The sequence below is a fragment of the Grampus griseus genome (genome assembly GCF_964374135.1).
Source record: "Grampus griseus genome assembly, chromosome: 18".
Classification (NCBI taxonomy): Eukaryota; Metazoa; Chordata; class Mammalia; order Artiodactyla; family Delphinidae; genus Grampus; species Grampus griseus.
This window is the reverse complement of record NC_139012.1, coordinates 18,497,203-18,516,747: the sequence shown is the minus strand read 5'-3', so window position 1 is coordinate 18,516,747 and position 19,545 is coordinate 18,497,203. Positions and strand designations below refer to the sequence as shown.

At 37.7% G+C, this 19,545-nt stretch overlaps 1 long non-coding RNA gene across 5 annotated transcripts in view; it reads right to left on the bottom strand.

Annotated features, from left to right (window-relative positions):
- LOC309835999 overlaps positions 1 to 19,545 on the bottom strand; it is a 47,271-nt gene that overhangs the window by 6,442 nt on the left and 21,284 nt on the right. For 3 of the 5 annotated variants that reach the window (XR_014298075.1, XR_014298076.1, XR_014298078.1), the window contains one exon: positions 16,909 to 18,207. This is a non-coding gene — a long non-coding RNA (uncharacterized lncRNA). Of the gene's footprint in view, positions 1 to 11,544; positions 11,596 to 16,908; positions 18,208 to 19,545 lie in introns of those variants that run through there. The other 2 variants (XR_014298074.1, XR_014298077.1) reach the window with 1 other exon arrangement.

The window sequence follows — 19,545 nt, the reverse complement described above, 5'->3', positions numbered from 1 at the left end:
TATGGCTGTGTTCTTCAATGTGGTGTTTTCCAATACAATTTTATTACAGGCTTTAAATTATACTTTCACAGGAAAGGTCTGCCTTTAAACTTTTAGGTCAGAATTGTTCAGATCTTTTCACACTGAATCAATCAGGTTTAAAGCTGGCAAAATCCTTGGCAGCCTTGTAAATCTTTCAAAAGATGTTATCCAATTACCCTTCATGGGCCACAGGATTCTACAGCGTGACTATTTCCTTCTCTGTGTGGAATTAAGTGCTCGTGAGAGGTTAGAAACCAATGGAGTTGAAAAATAAGGTTTTGCATTTTTCTTCCCGTTTACATGGTATAGATATAGCTCCAGCTACTAATATATTATGAGATGGGCCACAGACATTCTGACCTAAACAGTGGCCCTGGTATTTACTTGTTTTAAATTAGCAAAAAAAAGAAAGAAAGAAAAAACACATTAAAATAGTACCAGAATGGTGCCCATTACAAAAACTTTATTTGGGACCTGTATTCAGAATTTAGCGTAAAGATATATGTCAAATAGAAAGCATAAGAGAGCACTATTGCTGTTAGCTTTTCAAGAAAAACAGATTTTTAGGTACACTCAATAAACACACATGGATTGGAAAAAATAACAAAAAAGATAAATGTACTTCTTTGGTTTGGGTTTTGATCTTCTAAAAAAATGTGCTTATTTTCCATTTATAAAGCACATATTAATCTTTGTTAGTTCTTCCTCCTCTAGGTTGCCAATATAGAATACTAATAAAAGGCTAAGGAGACATTCAATTTATATAAAAGCTTATTTCATGCCACTTGGTTTCAAGAGGAAAAATAATCATGGGCAGAATCATTTCGAAATCATTTTTCAAGGAAAAATGTGAACATGCCTATGGATTCCTTCACAGAAGCTAGAAAAGCTCTGTTCTCCTTTGTGATGTAAAAAACCTAGTGGAGGTTATGGGATTGTAGTTGCACCTTTGACCTCAAGGCCTCTGGAGTCATTCACTTGTCATGACCTTTGACCTTTGGCAAATCACAACCCTGACTCTCTGTTTCGCTTGATTTTTACTACCTATAACAAAAGGTCTTTCCCCCTCTGGAATGCATAAGAAGAAGTCATATAAATGTTTAAAAATAGTGTGTCAGCCAACAGTCTGGCCAAGAGAAGATAAGCATCAACAACAAAAACAAAAAAACACAAAGCCCGAAGGAAAATGGCTAACATTTAAAGTGTCCTCCGGTGGAGCGGATTGATTTCAGGGACTACAGTGTGAACAGTTGACCACATGTTCCCTCTCTTAAAATCTTTGTTTTCTTTGATTTAAAATGTGATGTAGCAAGCGGTGGGAAGGTTGGTGCTGTTATAAATTGTGCTTCTGATTCTTTGCAGGCGGGTCATTAAAACTTGCAGACATCACCCCCGCAGCTGTGTGTTCATCAACACTTCCTTTTAACCGCTATCTAAATTGCTTCCACCTCCAAAGAAATGCAATTCCCCTTATCAGGATTGTGAGTGAAAGGTGAATATGTGTAAACACTGGGAGTAAAATGTAGAATTGGAACCAGCTCGAGTGCAGCTGAGGAACCAAGGCAGTTCATAGCTGTAAAAATGTATACAGGAGCCCTCTGGACTGAATAGTCAGTTACTGAATATACACAGTATTAAGTCCCAAATATTACTTAGTCTTTTTTTTTTACAGTGATTTTTAAATTTTTATTATTTACTTATTTATTACAGAAGGTCCTTATTGGTTATCTGTTTTAAATATAGCAGTGTGTACATGTCAATCCCAAACTTAGTCTTTAGGATATCAACTGTTAAGGATCTAATAGACACTACTGATTGGTTAACTATCAAGTAATTCGAGTTTTCACTAGTTTTCCTTTCTAATACTCAAGTTTATTTCCTTGCTTATTTATTTTAAACGAATAGTGGGGAAGGGGACGCTTGAAGATACAGATTAAAGAAGTGTCTAGAAGGCTCAATACAGCAAAGAGTGATGTATGCTTTTCCACCAGGATGAGAAGAAATGGAATCTCTTGAATTTTAATACTGTAGGATTTGTCTACTTAAGGAATACTCTTGTGGTTACTTATTTCCCAGCCCGCATGGAGATTTTTTTTTTTTTTTGCATTAAGATAGAATATTTTAATATTTATTTTGGGGACGGTTTAATTTTTAGCTGTTTTCACTGGCTGTATAGTGGAAATCCACCAATTTCTTTTTTTTCCTGATAGTTTCTCATTCCCTAAGGATCAAAAGAAGTGCTTGCTACTTTGAAAATACAGTGAAAACTGGCACATTGATGAAGTTAGTTCTAGATAAGCAATGACCTGGTTCAATTATAATTTAGAAGGAAAATTAAGGGTTTGCCAAGTACTCAAACAAGTCTAGTTAAAATCTTTGCAACAAAGATTTTTCAGTATTTGTAATTCATTTTAAACACAGCTGAAAACAAAATCTCTTTTAAAAATCTTAATACAAATCTGTTTATAGAAGTATATCTGCAATCTATAGTTTTTGTAATCTCTAGACAGAATTCATTAAAAGGTGTCCAACTTTTAAAATGTTATCCTTCCTAAGGTCAAGGTAAGGTAAAGTGAATGGGCAGCAAACTATGGAGTGGTAGGTATACTATGCTCTCTGAACGTGTTTCATACTATGTGACATCCTGTGCTATTCAAATGTACTTTTTCCTAATTTTCACTTCTATCACCACAATACCAAAAACTTCCTGCAGCAACAAGGATCTTTTCCCCTCAGAGCTCAGCTAAGGGTCCTGTGGTTTCAAATTAGAAATCTCAGAATTTAGTCTTTGTTACCTTTCCCCTGGAATATTTATGACTTCCTGTAGAGCTAGTCTTCAATAAAACTTAATTAACCATATGGAAATTTGAGGGAATTTGTTGAATTTCTTACCCGAACATGCTTTTGAGTCTGAAAGTTGAGTCAATAGAAAATAAATTGATCCCTTAATTTCACAGAAATCTGTGATACATCATTTGGATAACTAACTGATGGACATTATCCATGTTTTAATTGTTTCCCCTACTTTGAGTCATTGAAATACTGCTGTCTCTCATTTTCTCCTTCTTCCTGAAAGACAGGGTCTAGAATTTTTATAGCTGTGATTTTTAAATAATAATATTATGAAAGATAGTAAACAAACCAATTTTACTTAGGGTTTTACAAGGCTAATATTGACAGCAGTATTTCTCAAGACCCCCTACTATGGACTTCCTCCAGAGCAAGATGTTTTCGAAATGCAAAACATCGGTCTCACTGCTCTCACCTTCCACCACCTCTCCCGAACTGCACACGCGCAGCTCTGCTTAACACATGTCAGTCACTATCCATCCAGATAGAGCAGGGTTTCTCAACATTGCTACTGCTGACAATATGGATGGGATAATTCCCTGTTGTGGGGATTGTCTTCTTTCATTTCAGAAGATAGAGACTGGTCTCTATTCCCCAGGTGCCAGTATCACCCTCCCCAAGTGGTGACAACTGAAAATGTCTCCAGACATTGGCAAATGTCCTCAAATTTCCCCGCGTTGTGAACCACTGAGATAGAGACAAAATCCTTAAATAAAAAGTGTCTGCATGGTATTTTTGTACCTATCAAAACCTGTGTTATTCAGGGTTCTCCAGAGAAACAAAAGTGTAGTATAGATAGAAAGCGATTTATTATAAGGAATTGGCTCAGGCAAATAGGGAGGCTGGCAAGTCCAGATCCACAGCATGGGCCAACAGGCTGGAGACCCAGAAGAACAGATGGCACAGATGAAGTGAAATGTGTTCCACTGGAATATTCATCTCTCTCAATGACCCCTTCCTAAGAAGGGATCCTCAGGCTTTAGGGACACAGACCTTCTCTCAGTTCCTTGAATATATGTCCCTTCCCATGGTGGGTCTTTGCACCTGATGTCCCCAGTCCTGGGACACTTTTTTCCCACCACACCCTCCATTTGGGCAATTAACTCCTTTCCACTCACCTTCACTTGCACTTCCTGATGACATTTTTTCTCCCCCTTCTTGGGTAGGTAACGTCTCCCTAACTTTTCTTCCACAGCACTTATGCAACTTCTTCAGAGCACTTATTACTGCAAAGTCCTTGGGGCTTTTTTCATTTTTATCTTTCTCTGTATCTCCAGCACCTAGCACATAGTAGGTACAGTTGTCCCTTGGTATCCACAGGGGACTGGTTCTAGGACCCCCATGGATAACAGAATCCATGCATGCTCAAGTTCTTCATATAAAATGCCATGGTATTTGCATATAACCTATGCACATCCTCTTGTATACTTTAAATCATCTCTAGATTACTTAAAATACCTCATACTACGTAAATGGTATGTAAATATCTGCTGGCACATGAGAAATCAAAGTTTTGCTTTTTGGAACTTCCTGGAAGTTTTTTTTGGAGAATATTTCCAATTCATATTTGGTTGAATCCACAGATGTGGAACCCACAGATCCAGAGGGCCGACTGTACTCATAAAATATTTGTTGGCTGCCTGAATAAATGAATTAACATTTACCCCAAATATTTTTCAGATGACTATTGGCTTACTGAGTGACTGTTGGTGAAATGACTGATAACCTAGGCCTCACTCCCACTGTTTGTTATTCCAACACTTTGAACACTGTAAAATGCATCGCTTTTTTTATACTGTAGCATAAAATGTGTCATGAGCATTTGCACACTACATATTTTGGAATTTAATGACTTAAGGAAAGGTAGGTACGCCCATGATCAGTCAATTGCCTCTGGGCTCCAAATGTACCCTTTGTTGCCTTGCTTTATGATATTGGGGTTGGAACCCATGAAGATTTCTCCTTTGCCAGCTGGCAGCGTAGTAAGCTTTGTCAGTAGAGGGTGTCAGAGCAGGGACAGTGCCAGAGAAAAGACTTCTCTTGACTTGGTCGCATCCTCTCATCTTGCTCCTAGGATGCAGCTGCTACAGGTGTGTGTTCGGGAGGTCCAGTGGCACAGCCGTCCAGCAAGTCTTGCCGGGACCCCAGTGGAAGGCTTTCTGAATTCAATCCCTTGGCAGGTTTCCCTTCTCACCAGCCCCTGCCAGCTGGCTGTGACCAGTTTTGTCCTGGCGCTGTTCAGTGAACTTCTCTGCCATCCAGTGGGTCCAGCCACACTGTCAGCAATGAATTCTACATCTGTGTTGGAGAGGATGCCCCCTCTCACCCCAGTGGTCTTCCTTCATTGAGTACTGTCTCTCAGCACGAGGAGATTCTTTGAGTTCTCCTTTATGCCCTCTTAGAGGCTATGTACCTGCTACCAGTTAATAATTCTTTGTATTAAATGTTCCCTTTTTAAATTACTGGTGTGGATTCTGTTTCCCTGGACTCTGTCTGGAACAGTGGGTCAATGAATAAAAAGTCTGAATACGTACACACAAGCGCACGTACATAGTTTTATCTCAAGAATATTGAAATATGCCTTCTAAGATGAAACATTTGTAGCAAGCAGAGCTTTTAAAGGACATACTGCAGCGATCAGTATCCAAGACACAGAGTTTTACTGCTGGATGGAGCCCAAGAGTTCACCCAGGCCCTTGTTTTCCAGTTGAAGCATCTCTGTCACCAAGAGGTTAAGTGACTTCATTTACTAATGAGTGGAAGAGTGGCCTGATAGGAGGCAGTTCTTCCATGAAATGTCCCTGCCCCCCTTCTCTGCCCCAGGGAAGATGCTCTCCCAGACCTTCACCAGATGACTCACTGGCTTTTTTACGGGGACCCATGAGAGGGGGAAATTTCTCTCAGGTCTAAGTACCAGAAATAATTATGCTTCTTCTGAACAACTGCTCCAGATTTAGCTCGTGGACAATGTGAATCATGTAAGTGCTTGTTTTCCACTTAGGATGGTGGCCAGAAAGCTTCTGGGCCATGCGGTGGCTCCCTCCTGGCAAGGGGGCAGCACCTCATGAAACATACCTTCTGCATCCCAGGCCTCCTCCTGCTAATCTCAGCTGTTTTCTACCCTGCTTTCTCCTTTCCTTGATAGCCTCACATATTAATTCTCATTATCTTATTACACATCAGACACTTTAAAACATCAATTTAAGAATAGGCTATCTGGGGCTTCCCTGGTGGCATGGTGGTTGAGAGTCCGCCTGCCGATGCAGGGGACACAGGTTCATGCCCCGGTCCGGGAAGATCCCACATGCTGCGAAGCCGGCTGGGCCCATGAGCCATGGCCGCTGAGCCTGCGCGCCTGGAGCCTGTGCTCCGCAACGGGAGAGGCCACAGCAGTGACAGGCCCGCGTACTGGGAAAAAAAAAAAAAAAATAGGCTAGCTAATCAACTATACTCCAATATAAGATAAAAATTTAAAAAATAATAGGTTAACTATAAATAAAATATTCAAGTACAGATCTTCCATTATCCTTATTCTCACTTCAGCATTCTTTTCATTACGGTGTTTGCTGACAACAGAAAGGAGTTTAAATACTTACGTCCTCCCCAAAGTGGGTGCACCTTGAATGCCTAAAAGCAATTTGTTCAGACATTTCAAAATGTTCCCTGTCACTTGCTCACCTAATTAACGTGGTTCACAGATAGTGGGCCAGCATCCTTTTAACTCTCAGATTTTGATTTATTTCAGAAAATATAAGATCAATTTTCCAAGTAATTCAATTGGCTTTTTGGGTTAATGCCCTTCATGGCTTCAAATGTATTCTTGTGCCTATTTCTATTACTCAAGGCTTTGATCTTCAAAACTAAAGTCTGCATTTCTCTTACGGCTCTTCTGGGTTGCATAGCTCAACTGAATCAATGAGGAATGAACCCGTATCTGCAGACACCCTAAGTTTTTCAAGCGACTGAACTAAGGGAAATCAGAATAGACAAAGGAATTCGGAAAGACACGCTGCAAATACCATACCCTACCAGTTGATATTTATTAAAAGAGGCTAGTAGATTTTCAAATATATACCCATCTGGAAAGTGTGTTGGTTTTGAAATTATTCATAGAAAGTATGCTTGTGTTTTCCAGTGTTATCAATCACCTGAAAATTTCTGATGAGCACTTTTAAGACATTTTAACCAAACAGTCTTTGCCTGAAGTTTGTAATCGTTTGCTTAAAGAAAGCCCATACACTGTAAGTGGAAGCTCTCCTGGCATGGTGATGTAACATCGGGCACTGATATAAAAGGCAGTGGTATAGCAGGAGCAGAGCTTTCTATATACTGTGCACAGACAGGGTCCCTGGAGGCCAAGGGAAACCATGTTGGAATTTGCTGCAGTTACATCTGCTCTTGCCCAGCATGGTCAGCCCACTTCTGATAAGATGGGGAATCCCTGAGTAATTAAATCAGGACTCTAGTCTCCCCACTAAAGAACCTTTCCTTGGCATTAATAGTGGTGTTGCCCCTGAAGGATGTATTACCTGAGCTCCCCCTTGACAACCATGCAGTTTCCTCCAAGACCATTTGCAGGATAATGTGAGTGAGTAAACATGAAGAAGCCTGGCTTGCACAGTACTTAGTAATATAAATATAACAATTCCTGTGGCTATTTTTGACTGTTGCCAAATTACAATGGGAATAAAGCAGCATGGAGAAAGCTATGGCTTAAGTGTGCTTAGTTTTGGGGTGAAGGTAGAGATAAGGGCTGCTGCGGTTTAAAAATAAATGATTCTGTTGCCATGGTTTCCTTCTTTACAAATTCTTTTCAACATGAATTTCTGTTGTTGTGTTTAATTTTAGATTCATGCAGATTTTCGACAAACAAGAATTCCTATACATCTGAGAAATGGTTTTTCAAAAGCTGCAGGAAGAGATGTTTGGCAGTCTGGCTTAAACATTTCTGAATAAGCTGCAGGATTCTGGCTTTAGACAACTACCAAAGGAAAGCAAATAAAGAGAATGAGAACTTAGAGAACGCATAAGACTACGTTTAACCTTATGATTGAAAATGAATTCACATTACTGCAAGCTTTAAGGGGAAAATGTTGTCTTGAAGATGGCTTCTCAATAGGGGGAAACACAGGGAGACAGATGTCCCTCCTAGGAAACAGCTCTCTTGACAACCAACCCATAAATGTTAATTTAGCTAAATATGCATTCATTAATATCAAAGGCTCTAATTGTGTTTTCAAAATCTGTCATATTACCTCAAATATAATTAAATTCTTGAATAGGGTTTCAGAATTACTTAAAATTTATACCTGCTCAAAAATAGCTCTGCTTCGGGCTTCCCTGATGGCGCAGTGGTTGAGAGTCCACCTGCCGATGCAGGGGACACGGGTTTGTGCCCTGGTCCGGGAAGATCCCACATGCCGCGGAGCAGCTGGGCCTGTGAGCCATGGCCGCTGAGCCTGCGCGTCTGGAGCCTGTGCTCCGCAACGGGAGAGGCCACAGCAGTGAGAGGCCCGCGTACTGCAAAAAAAAAAAAAAAAGCTCTGCTTCATTTTTTTCAATTTAATAATAGATATTCCAAACTTGGAAAAACATAAACAAAAAGGAAGAGCTGACTTTACCAAAGAAATTCTTTTTCCTCATGCTTTTATTACAGGATTGTTTAAATAGTAAAATCCTCTACCACAATTAAAATATGATTTGATTTTTAGGAGTACCTTTCTTTCTTTTTCTTTTCTTTTTTTTTTTTTTTTGCGGTACGTGGGCCTCTCACTGCTGTGGCCTCTCCCGTTGCGGAGCACAGGCTCTGGACGCGCAGGCTCAGCGGCCATGGCTCACGGGCCCAGCCGGCTCCGCGGCATGTGGGATCTTCCCGGACCGGGGCACGAACCTATGTCCCCTCCATCGGCAGGCGGACTCTCAACCACTGCGCCACCAGGGAAGCCCCAGGACTTGATTTTTAAAAAGAAGGAAAGGATAAAATTACTTGGGCAGAAATGCATTATTATACAGTTGTTAGGTAAACAGTAGGCACTGAAATGTTGGTAAATGCTAGTTTCAAAAGTATATTTAATAGTTAAAAGGTTCACAGTATTTTAAATGTTGCTTTTGCTGTTCAATTTCTTTTTCTAAGGATTTTGAGGTTAATCTCAATAATCCAGCAAAATGAGAAATCCAGAAGTTAGAATACATTAAGATAGTAAGGGATGAAATTCATTGTAACTGAAAGGAAATGAGTGAACAATATTTGTCTTTATAAACTTATTTTCTAATTCTGTTACTATGATTTATTACAGTAATTAATCAACTATTTTGTTAATTGTATATTTAGTGTTTAGTCATTCAAATTCTATTTTTGCTTTTTCTTTAAAAAAAAAACTCAGAGAATAAAAAGTAATTCTTACAGTATTTTAGTCCAATTAAAGTTGAAACAGAAGTTTGTGGTATTTCTGTTTTTTTCTGAAGTATAGTTGATTTACAATATTATACCAGTTTCAGGTGTACCCCACAGTGATTCAGTATTTTTGCAGATTATACTCCATTATAAGTTATTATAAGACAATGGCTATAATTTCCTGTGCTATACAGTATATCCTTGTTGCTTATTATTTTATACATAGTAGTTCGTATCAATCTCATACCCCTAATTTGTCCCTTCCCCCTTTCCCTCTCCCCTTTGGTAACTGTAAGTTTGTTTTCTAAATCTGTGAGTCTGTTTCTGTTTTGCATATACATTCATTTCTATTATTTTTTAGATTCCACATATAAATGATATCATACAGCATTTGTCTTTGTCTTATTTCATTAAGCACAATATTTTCTAGGTCCATCCACATTGCTTAAATGGCAGAATTTCATTCTTCTTATGGCTGAGTAATATTCCCTTGTGTATATATATACACAACACATCTTCTTTATCTATTCATCTGTTGATGGGCACTTAAGTTGCTTCCATGTCTTGGCTATTGTAAATAATGCTGCTATGATCATCGGGGTGCATATATCTTTTCAAATTAGTGTTTGTGGTATTCCTCTTGATGTACCCTATATTTAAATTTACACATATGAATTTTAGAGCATTTTAGAATGGGTGTGTGTGTATTTGGGAGAGAGGCAGGAGATTTGATGATTAAGATATTTCAACTAATAGCATAGACACAGCCCAAGTTGATGGAATGATCGTATCAGTCTCCACTTCTCTCTGTAGGTGAGAGGGTAGTGCCTCATGTTTTATAATATTTCTATAGTGTAACAATCAGACAAAAAGTATTGTGAAAATTCGGACATTTTGAAATTTCCATGCATAATTCAGAGCTGCTCCTCAGAGCAGACTTTGTCAAGGATCTACTTTTTCTAAGGGGGTTGGGATAGCCAAGGACCTACTTCTTTGATTTTCTCTGAGCTTTGCTTATGGCTGACTTGGAAGAACAGCTGGCCAGGCTTTTCTTTTCTTTTTTTAACATCTTTATTGGAGTATAATTGCTTTACAATGGTGTGTTAGTTTCTGCTTTATAACAAAGTGAATCAGTTACACATATACATATGTTCCCATATCTCTTCCCTCTTGCGTCTCCCTCCCACCCTCCCTATCCCACCCCTCTAGGTGGTCACAAAGCACCGAGCTGATCTCCCTGTGCTATGCGGCTGCTTCGCACTAGCTATCTACCTTACGTTTGGTAGTGTATATATGTCCATGCCTCTCTCCCGCTTTGTCCCAGCTTACCCTTCCCCCTCCCCATGTCCTCAAGTCCATGCTCTAGTAGGTCTGTGTCTTTATTCCCGTCTTACCCCCAGGGTCTTCACAGGCTATTCCTGATGGCAGTTTGCCTCTGCCCTGAAGCTAAAAGGGCTTTTGGACTATTGCACAACCCCAGAGTTTCTATAGCTAGTAGGTCATGTGGCTTTACCAGAAACACTGAAGGTAAATAACTCGAGCTATTGCAGACTAGTGTAGACTGGTCTTCCCACCAAGAGCAACTTGACAAGCTTGACAAAATACTTTTTAAGAATTTGCATGAAGGTTTTGGAGAGCAATCGGGGCAGCCAGTCTTAAGGGGCCAAGATCCCAAGCGGAAGAGACACTCATTGAGATTAGCCTCCATTTTATGTCAGTTTTCCCTTGAGCTCTCTGCCCTTCCCAAACATCACAGATATAAAGGCTGACAAATTGAGGAGAATGTGGGTGTGAAGGGGCAGAAAAGATAAGCAGAGTTTTCTACAGTCTCACAGGGCTGCAGGGAGAAAAATTGGAGTCCAGGAACTGAGGGGCCAAGATCGTGGAGAGAAAGTAAACACAGAGAAGAGAACCAAAAAATCTGAGATCAAATGTATAGAGAAACTAGGTGACAGAGGCAGGTATAAGATAGATAATGGAATTATGGGGTACAGACTTTACAACAGGTCAAGAAAGTATTTGAAAAAATGAAGAATATCATTAGTCCTATAGACTGAATGTTTACACCCTCCCAAAGTGCATATGTTGAAAGCTAATCCCCAGTATGATGATATAAGGAGATAGGACCTTTGGGAAGGGATTAGGTCATGAGGGTGGAGCCTGCATGAATGGGATTCATGCCCTTATAAAAAAGATGCCAGGGAGCTCCCTTGACCATTCCACTATGTGAGGACACAGTGAGAAGATGGTCATCTATGAACTAGGAAGTGTGAACTTACCAGATACCAAATATGCCAGCACCTTGACCTCGGACTTCCCAGCCTCACGAACTGTAAGAAATAAATCACTGTTGTTTACAAGCAACCCAGTGTATAGTATTTTGTTATAGCAGCCTGAATAGACTAAGACTATAAGAAAATTGAAATCTATTCAAAGGAGGAATCAAATGAGCTCTCTAGAACTAAAAATTAGATAAAGTGAAATTAAGGATGCAATAGATAGGCATAATAATAGGTTAGACACAACTGAAGGAAGGAAAATGACCTGGAAAATGGATCCAAGGAAAAGATATCCAGATTGAAGTATAGAGAGAACAAAGCTAGAAAAGAGAGAAAAGAGACTAGGAGAATATTGGACAAGATGTCAAAATCTAGTATATGTGTGATTAGAGTCCCAAAGGGGAAAACAGGAGCAAAAGAGAGAGAAATAATATTTGAAGATATAATAGCCAAGAATTTTTTAAAATAAATAAAAAATATCAAGCCTCAGATTCAAAAGGCAATATGAACCCCAAGTATGATAAATACGAAGAAAAACACACCTAGGCAAACCACCAAAATATCACCAAAAAAAAGAAAGAAAGAAAAGAGATAACCTTCAAAACATCTAGAGAAAACTTACAAGTTTTTATTTTCAAGGAGAACAATGACCCTTATAATAACTCAATAGAAATAAATGAAGCCAGAAAACAATGCAATTACATCTTTTAAGTAAAAAGAAAAAAAACCTACCAGCTTAGAAATGTATAATCAGTAAAAATATTCTTCTAAAATGAAGACAAATAAAGACATTTTTAGACAAACTAAAATTATAACATTGTTGCCCACAGATTTTCATAAGAGAAGTATTACAAGTACTTTTTCAAGCAAAAGGAAAATTATAATAGAAGCACAGAAATGCAGGAAAGAATAAAAAACTATGAAATCTTAAATATGTATGTCTAAATAAATAAATATAAACTGAAAATAATTATAATTTCACACTATGTGATAAAAAGTATTTATAGAATTAAAATGCATGACAACAATAATTCAAAAGGCAAGGCATGGCAATAAATGCTATTAAAGTGTTCTAAGATCCTCATATAGTCTAAGAAGTAATAAAGATTCCATTTATATTAGACTCTTATAGGTCAAGGATGTTATGATTTCTAATATAATTAGTTAATGTGTAACTAAAAAGCTAAAGGAAGGAAAATGTAATTATAAAAATATTTTATGAAAGCTAAAGGATGCAAAAAAAAAAAAAACCCACAAAAAAGAGACTTAGAACAAGCAGAACAAATGGAAAACAGAGTGAGATAATAGATTTAGTGTCAAATGTATCAATGATTACATCACATATAAGTGGCCTAGTAAAAGTGTAAAGCAAGTTAATGGCTTTGCAAAACTTTTTGACAACTTCTGACAAAATTAAATGTACATCTATCCTATGACCCAGAAATATCAACCCTTTGTATTTCTCCCAAGAGAGGAGGAAATGTATACACATACAAATGCTTATAAGAACTTTATACATAATATGCAGAAAATGGAAACAAGTCAATTCTATGTTGACAGAAAAACAGCCATACAATGTTATATTACTCAGCAATAGAAAAGAATATGTTGCTGATACATGCTAAGCACGTCTCAGGTGTTCCACGTGGAGCAAAGGCAACCATATCCCGAAGCTTACATGCTGTATCATTCATTTATATGAACTACATATTTAATTTCATTTATGGTATTAGAGCTGAGAACAATGACTGTCTATGAGAGTGGAATGGAGATTGCCCGTAATGTGGCCAACAGAACTTTCTGGGACTACGAGAAAGTTCTATATTTGATTGAGGTGTTGCTTACATGGGTGTATACATTTGTAAGAACTCATCATGTTATACATTTAAGATACATCTCACTGTATGTAAATTTCACTTCAATAAAAAATTGAAAGCAAACAACAAAAACCCATGCATAAAAATCAGTGGACTAAATACTCTAAATGTTTTTAAAAACTACCAGATTGGGTTTTTTGAAATCCAAATTAAATGCTGCTTAAAAGACACATTAACAAAGACACATGAAAAGACAAAGAAAGGCTGCAAGCAAAAGCATGAGAAAAAGATATTTCATGCAAACACAAATTCAAATAAAACTAGCATATGTAAATTAATATCAGACAAAGTAGAGGAAAGAAAGTAAGGAAAGAAGCATTGCTAGACATAAAAAGAGATATTCTTTCACATTCCTCCACAAAAAAGGTAAAACAACTCTAAATTTGTATGCACCTAATAACATATACCTGCAAAATATATAGTGCAAAAATTTCCAGAATATAAAGAGAGGTAGAAAGGTCATAGTGAGAGATTTTAAATACCTATCTCAGTAATGAAAAGAGAAATCAGACAAAAAAATCATTAAGGTTCTAAAAGATTTGAACAATTATTCTAACACTCTTGACCTAATTGACTTAATATATGACAAAGCACCAAGAACTGCAGAATGTACATTATTTTTCAAATAAACATTGAGTAGTTATCAAAACTGTATGCAGTTCTAGAAAGCAAGCTGTGACAAATTATTTAATCAGACAGAGTATTTCTCCAGTATAATGGAATCAATAACAGTCAAATCACTGTAAAACCACCTTATGTTCGGAAATTGAGTAATTCATAAAGAAAGAAAAAGAAAGGAAGAAAGAAAGAAGGAAAGAGAGAAAGAAAGAAAGAGAAAGAAAGAAAGAAAGAGAGGGAGAAGGAAAGGAGGGAGGGACGGAGGGAGAAAGTGGAATTTTTAGATACCAATCATAAAAGTCCAAATTGGTACCATCGGTTTTGAAAACAGGTAGTGTCACATGAAACTGAAAAAAAATGCATGTCCATTGAAGCAGCAATTCCACTCCTAAGAATGTACTCAAGAGAAATGCGTACATAAAAAACACGTGTACAGAAATGTTTACGGCAACACTATTTGAAATAGTCCCAAATTGGTTGACAATCCCTTCAAAAGATCATCAAACCATTACAGTACATAATGGCGCCATATTCGTAATTTTCATTCACTATATCATCATGTGAAAATGAATGAACTGTAGATATATGCAACTTGGATAAGTATCAGTTTTGAGTAAATAACACAGAAGTATGCATATTTTGTGACCCTGTGTATATAAAGTTCATCTATATAAATTATGTTAATGGCTATCAGGATAGTAGTTACCTTTGGGGAAGAAAAGAATTGTTAAAGACTGTAAGAGGGCAAAAAGGGGGCTTTGGGATGCTAACAATGTTCTATTTTCTGACACGGAAACTGGGCTGTGACTAACTGGCGTGTTCATTTTGTGGAAATTCATGGAGCTTTACACTTAGGATTTATGGAGCTATCTATATGTATATATTATTTATACTAAAAAGTTAAAATGAAAATGCGGGGAATTTCTTTTGAATATCTTCAGTAATGGCAAATGTTCACTTCTTTGAGGGTGTGAACTTTTTGAAAAACATCAAAGGTAATTTTGAAGCTGTTGAGTAAAGTGGGTGATTAAACCAAGGAAAGGTGTTCTGACCAGAAAGGAAGTGCAGCTGTAACATAATGAGATTCTTTATTGAAGCACAGAAAGTGGTCACAAAAATATCATTTCAAAAGGGGACTTCCAAGAATTTTAATGGTTAGAAAAAACTGATAGGAATAAGTGTACTGTTTGTATGAAATCATGCTATTTGATCATGAAGGCATGTATTTAACTGTGCTTCCGTATATAGCTTCTCATTTGGGCCACTCCAAAAATCTGGTGAAGTAAGACTTATAATCACTTTAGGAAGGCAGGGGTTAATATCCCATTCCTTTAAATTTTGGAGGGGAAGAGATAGATGAGGGGGAATTTCAGGAAGGTGGTCAAAAGGAACAAACCTTTGTTATAAGATATAAGATAAATAAGTACTAGGGATGTAATATGCAGCATAAGGACTATAGTTTCCACTGCTGAATGTTGTATAGGAAAGTTGTTAAAAGAGTAGATCCTGAGTGCTCATCACAAGGAGAAAATTTGTTTTTTTTCTTTTTGCATCTATATGAGATGATGGATGTTAATTAAACCTATTGTGGTAATCATTTTACAATATATGCAAATCGAACCATCATGCTATACACCTTAAACTTATACAGTGATGTATGTCAGCGATTTCTCAATAAAACTGGGGAAAAAATATTAGAATTACAGAGAAAGAGAGACAGACATGCAGAGAGAGAGACAGAGAGAGAGAGACAGAGACAGGTAGGCTACCCAGGCAGTGAGTTACCCAAGATTACACACAGTGGGAAAGTGCTAGAGGCTGAATTTGTCCAGCATCTTCTGATCCCTGCCCATTTTCTAGTGCCACGCATTCTGGAGGGTAATAAGGATATCTGTATTTCTTTTTATCTTTGAGCTGTTTCCTCATCTACACTACTCTTTTGAGCCATATAGCATGTTAAGCTTCTGATCATGTATTAAACTAACACACCATTCATAGTATTTGTAAGGCAGCAATTTTGATGTTGTAAGATCTAGCAGTTTTATATCTAGGTTTATGCCATCCATGAATGATAAGCTCAGTAAGAAAAATTTTTAAATCAATATTTTTCTTGTACCATTGCCACCAATACCTTTTAAAATCAAGCTTTTCTTTTGGGGTGAATTTATATGATTCCATTATTTTCTCGTGCAGAATTGGGCAGCTATCTAAATTCAAGTACAGAGTTCCTCTTTCAAGTTTGTTAACACATTCACTAGTGTTTGGATGATATCTCAACCTACTTTTTTTTTTTTTTTTTTTTTTTACTTTTCTCTCATGCAGTATTTCTTACTTTTTTTTTTTTAACATCTTTATTGGGGTATAATTGCTTTACAATGGTGTGTTACTGTCTGCTTATAACAAAGTGAATCAGTTATACATATACATATGTTCTCATATCTCTTCCCTCTTGCATCTCCCTCCCTCCCACCCTCCCTATCCCACCCCTCCAGGTCAAGCTACTTCTGATGAATTACTCTGTCCTCAGAGAATTAACTTGGAGCATAGAGAGATAACTTACTTCCCCATATAATGCATTTTACACAGTAGATGACCAACAAATATTTGCAGGATGCATTAATGAATGGATGGATGATTAATGATACGTAGCACTTTAATTAGAAGAGAGGCTCAGATCATCCCACTATTTCAGGACCATACCTTGGACACGCTGTATGTTCTCTGCCCTTTCTAACAACTTACGCAGTTGTGCTAGGCAATGCTGGAAATGCTTGTGATACCACACATTCACATATAGGTGGGTGATTCTCACTTTACTGTTAATTTGAGTTTTGTAGCTTTTTGATGTTTTTATTTTATTTTTCACTGTGTAGAATCCACATGACCTATGGAAGACAATAGCTAAGAGGTATAACCGGAGCCAAATTAAGTCTTGGTTGATGTATTTCAGAAGATGATGTTATCTCGGATTTCTTGTGAGAGGTGGGGAAAGACAATGATTTTTCTTTGTTCACCTTTCTTGACCTATGTTTACAGCTGTGAGTTTTAACAAATTGGTGGCCTATATACTTACATGCAGAGATCACATGGTGAAACAACTTTTACAAAATCAGAGACTTCTTATATTTCCAGCATTTCATTTTTCTCCAATTTCCGTGTATCAGTTCAAACAGGAAAGAGACGGCTAACTCAAAGGATTAAGAGAATATTGACAGAGCTACGGGAAAGGTTAAAATGGGGCTGTCCTACAAAATAAAACATGCACTGAACATACAACTCAGCAATTGTACTTTTGGGCATTTATCTCAGAGAAATAAAAACTTATGTTCATAGAAGCTGTATTCCTAGAGCGCAAAGAAAGGCAGAGAAAGGCCTGGGGGCCAGAGAGCAGGGGGCAAATAGAGAAAACTGCATGTCTCTGCTATAAGCAAATATTTTCTTCTAGTATTTCCCAGAGCGAGGTTTTTCTTTTAAAAGTAGTATTTATTTTTTTGAAATTTCGTTACATGTTTTTCAGTTGTCTGTGTATGCTTCTGCCTAGTCGGCCCTATGATCAGTATCATTCTACAGGTTGTGAACCTGTGTTTATAATTTTTGTACAGTAAACAAACACCTTGTAAACTGGATACATTTCATTTCTTAAATTTTAATTAAGGGTATTTACTAAGCTCTCACAATAAGTAAGTCTTGCCGGAGAAACAATTAAAGGTGGGAAAAGCGGGGAGAGGGTTTCCCTGACCTCTAAGTTATTCATAACCCTATGCAGAAGATAGAAATATTTACCAAAACCCACCAGTACATGGAACAAACTGAAAGGGAGGGGAGGCTGTGTCTTTAATCAGGTGTAAAATTCTAAATTGAAATATTGACGTCCTTACGCGTAGAGCTTTAAATTTCCGCGGAGTCGTGCGAGTGTTTGTGGTGGGGGGTGAAGTGAGAGCTGTGATACTTCTGCATTTCATCCCAGGAACGTAGTTAGCGGAGACTTGAGATGCCTTTGCATTTCTGAGGCAGATTAGGCTTCCTTCCACTCTTCATAATTTTCCTGCAGAAACTCGAGATGGTTTTTTCCGCAGTCACCTTGTCCCTCTTCCCGTCTCATGTTGCAACTATCTGGACTTCATCAATCTTCCCGCCTTAATCCCTGACCAAATCTTCTCCTCTTTTCCTGCCACATCACAACATTTGAAGAGAAACAAACTTATGATTTGATCTTAGTTTTTTAACAAGATAGAAAAAATTATGCATATCATCTATTAATTTTGAAATGTAGGCCACGTAGGACATTACTGTGACATTAAGGCATGTTTTTTATTGAAATTCCAATTTTTTGAATAGAAGGAAAGATTTGACTGGGATTTCCTGAATGAAATAAATATCCTCTAACCAACTTTGCAGTGTTTTCATCTGAGGAAATGTAAAAGGATCCGCATCTCCTCTAAAGTATTTATTTAGATTTTTTTTTCTTTAAAGCTGTGTTTTCTTGCATTTGATTGTCACCAGCAAATATAAGAAGTGATGAGTTTTTCTAACGGCTGGAACGAAACAAGATCTCTCATTAAGTAGCAAAGAATCCAACAGCCTTTGTTCTTTGTGTTCACTTTCCTTACACAATGACTTCTAATTTGCCCAACTGTTACCTTCAAAGTAAAAGGAAGAATCTGATTTATAATCAACACAATTTGCTCAGTTTTACAAAAATTGTTTGGTTTAAATAATTTGTACAGAATGAAGATGTCAAAAACACTCCAGATTTTACTTATCTTCTAAAACAGATTTGCTTTGAAATCCAATCTACATACATTTTGAGTCTATTAGTCTTTAATAAAAGATAGCGGATATCTTTATCAGACTGCCTCTGCAGAATAATACCACTACTCTGCATTTAAAAAAAAGCATCTTTATCTTGAAAAAGTTGGAATATCTTTCATCTCATTGTATCCTAATTCAGGGGCAGTAGAATCCATCTTGCAGATGAAGGATTGAGACAGAGACAAATGATTTGTTGTCCAAAGTGACATCTGCATAAGGGCTGGCCCTGCGTGAACTTAAGACCCTCACATCCAGTGCCACTTGCTCTGCTCGCAGTAGCCGACACTGCAGGAGCAACGGCGACTGATATAAAAGCTCCTATCTCCCTCTGCAATTCCAGCAGCAGTGGTCACTACCCTTCTGAAGATGGCTGCTGCAGGCACACTTTAAAAGTAGAAACTCGGGAAGTAAGAGAAAGCGTTTGGGTTTGTTTTCTGGGGCAGGAGAATTCCTCTTAGCAGGATGCTAAACTGGTCACTCCTGGAAGTCACACTTTTCATCCCCAAAATGACAGCTTTCTAAAGGAAATAAATAACCCCTCCCATCCCGCATATTGCCAGGGAACTCCGTGGAAAAAGACGTGCGACCCAGGGCAGTGTGCTGCAGAGGCTGCATGCGCTGGGGATGGGGGTGTGAAGGAGAGAAGGGCCAGGAAAGACAGAAAGGCAGATGGTAGGTGATGAGCAGCCAGGGC